Genomic DNA, 3538 nt, shown 5'->3' on the forward strand with positions numbered 1-3538 from the left:
AGAGGGAGCTTCATTCAGTTGAGCTTCATTTTGCTGATTGATTTTAAAAAGGCAATTTGTTGTTTGTTGTTTTTCTCCTGGTGACCCCAATTGGCAAGTTAATGAATAATTAACCCCCTCAAATGTTTCTCAATTAATTAGTCATTATTTAGAATAATTGTTATGAACAATTGCTCAGACTTTGTTTGCGTTTTGTTTTTCTTAATATTGTCCACAGTCGAGTTATTTCCTTTTTTATTTTTTCATAGCTTCAGGCTTCACACAGGCTTGTTTGCTCATTTTTCTCATCTAGATTGCAAAAACAAGTTGTTTGTCTCAGGTTCTCATAAATCATCCACACGGGTCCAAAAATGCTCTCTTTAAAAAAAAAAAGGAAACTGCTCAAGCAAAAATATTCAGTGGCATTTAAGAGTAAACAGTGAAATGCCAAATCACACGAAAAGCACCTGGATTATTGCTTTTTAGAGAGCGTTTTAAAGATTTCACTCACTGTGCAACACGAGAACGTAGCTCATCGTCAGTCATGTTCTGGACGATGACACTTGGGGAATGGAGTCGTTGGCATTGACTGAAGAGGGACCAGAGTGAAGAGTTGGCTTGAGGGGAAAAGACAAATGTTCAGAAGACAAATACAGTGCGAGGCTGAGGAGTTTGGGGGAAAAAATAGCCACTGCACAACTTCTTAAACGAGCTGTTGGAACGACCTTAGGCTGGACTGAAGACTGAAGACGGCTACTGTCCTGCCACGTTTGGACCTGCACGTGGTCAGTTAAGCTGCCGCTGTGATGCAGCGAAATGCTGTCGGCTCATCCTGTTCACCTTCAAGCTTCAGCAGTTCACTGAATATACAGGGTCAGACACTCAGAGACTGATTCTATGTGACACTCAGTCCACCAAGCTAAACCTTCAACTGTTATTGTGTCGGGACCCAAACGGTAGTCAGAGTCAGGACAACTTGGACGATACATGTGGAGGAGAATTTTTTATTTTTTTTGTCAATTAAAGGTGCCATATGTAAGAATGTGGCCAAAAACTGTTACTACATTCAAATTCAAAAATACCGAGGTCTTTTAGGTTCATTTTTATGACGTAACTGGCAACCCGTGCTTACTCGGCAGCTGAGACTCTACTGACTGCAATGATTGGTGGGCGGCGGTAGGTGGCGCCACATGCCAAAACATGATTTGCGGTCTGCAAAATATATTTTTTTGAATGCAAATATTTTGTCTGTACTGTTGTTGTTGGTGAGTTCAGTTTGTTATATGAACATTATTCCTGAGTCTCTGTGACACATTAGGAGGATTTTACGGCCAGTTGCTTTAGATTTATTACACAATGCACCTTTAAATTGCCATATTTCCATCCATCTCTCTGAATAATCCACTGCTCTTCTTTCAGCATCTCATTCTTCTACATTTCAAAGATAATGGTCCTTTCTTCTTACGGATGAGAGGACAATCTATGAGGCTGACCGAGGAAAATCCGATCGTCTCCACGTCAGGTGTACGTTAAATGCACAGTATCCGATTTCTGCTGCTGCTAGAACTCTAAATCACAACAGAAGACCATGTTTGGCATAGCGGATTACGGGGTTTTTGTCGTCCCCTTTGATTGAGTTCCTTCAGCTGCCCAAGCTTGTCAAAAGTGGGTGTTCACAGATCTCGCTCTAGCTGATGCCATGGTGTTTGTTCTTATACGCTGTCTCCTTATACTACCGGTCCAAGTCTTAGTTTATTAGTTTAGTTGACAGGGACCATGTACAGAACTGGCCACTTCTATACCAGAGTTAAAGGGACACTGCGTAGTATTTATGGGTTTATATAACCCAAAATCCACTTTTTTTATACTACTATAATACTTATATTATGTGCTCCTGCATTGTCTAGTCTCTGTATAATAGTTTTTGTTTCATTTTCGTAGTGTTTCAAAAAGTCATGTAAAATAACATGGTCACGGGCCGCGGTTGCATAGCCACTGTTAGCAGCGAGACGCCATGTTTCTACCGGAGCCTGTAAGGACAAACGCGAGAGAACAAATCAAGCGTCGCTTTTAGGGGTGTGACGATACACTCAGCTCACGAGAACGAGACGAGACGAGATTTTGAGAAAATTACAATGACAATATATATGACTGGACCAACAGATTTATTTAAACAAGTTGCACATGCATTTTGAAATGTATAACTCTTTACATGCATGATGTAAGCAGGGTTTCTCCCAGAAAACCGGCTAAGCCCGGTGGTATCTCTCGGGCCCACTGGTGGCCGACGGCGTTTTTTTGTAAAAAAAATAAAAAATAAAAGTTCACTGGAAATGTTTAATTATGACTATTATGTGTTATTGTAAGACATTTATTAACAATACTTAAACACCAACTATAGAGTCTTGCAAAAAGACACTCTTGAAATTAAATAAATAATATACATTTTTTTCACATAAGTTAAATATTAATTAAGTAATCGGCCAGTGAATCTTAAAACAAGCCATGCAATGGTTACATTTAAAAGTAAAATAAAGCAACATAAACATAAAAGTGGTAGTGCCCCCCATCTGCCTCATCTGGTGCAGACAAACGGCCCTTTTATTTCTGCGCACCGCCTTTGCGCTGTTCACTTCTTCCTCTCCTGCGCCGTTCCTCGCTCTGCGCTCCTGCGTCTCCAAGCGGTCTCTTCCAAAGCAGACTGGATCATTTCTCTACGTGTTTTATCCCCACATAAGAATAATGATCTTTATGACGAGGATGGAGTACAGTCGCGATGAAGTGCAGGTGATCTGAGTGAAACATGGTGACAGACTCTGAAGAGCAGAGCGCACTGAAAGACTGTGAAAGAAGACGCTTTAACGCTGTAATTAAGGGAATAACAGATGCATCAGATGAGCTGATGTCTTTAGTTAACTGTTCAAAGAGAGAGAATGTTCTCTGCTGTGAAGTGAATGTTGCGGGGAGTTCATCTGTGCCGCGCGCAGCCAAGTTTCACTTTTGCGCAGAGACTTTCCAGCGTTTAACAGGTGCCGTTCCACCGTGTTGTAGCTGTGTTTCGACCACCGAATTATCGGTGCATCCCTAGATATAACATCTTTATTGACAAGAATGGTGTAACCGTAATAATGACGGACTTGATAGTGTGACTTGGTTTTCAATCGGCACACGGACAAGCGTTTGCTGCGCGGATTATTTGGGGGCGCATCCGCTCTTGTTCCCCGGTATAGAAAAAGGCGTGTTGTTTAAAAAAAATCTATTTTAAATAAATAAACAAGCAACGCTGGCGACCCGCCAGGGTTATAATACACTGGGGGAAACCCTGATGTAAGGATGAGCTTTTAATAAACTTCTTCTTCCACAAATTGAAACAAAAATTCTTCTTTTCCTTCAACTTCTTTAGGTCACAAATCTCGCGGGACAGTTTTTTACTGCGACGAGAAATATCGTCAAGTTTAATCTCGCGAGATCTCGTGGCACGAGATCTCGTCACACCCCTAGTCGCTTTACTTGTAGAGGAAATCCCGCCTCTACTCTCTCCGCTTCGTCTGCTACGGCC

This window comes from Microchirus variegatus, assembly GCF_963457635.1.
Source record: "Microchirus variegatus genome assembly, chromosome: 5".
NCBI classification, from domain to species: domain Eukaryota; kingdom Metazoa; phylum Chordata; class Actinopteri; order Pleuronectiformes; family Soleidae; genus Microchirus; species Microchirus variegatus.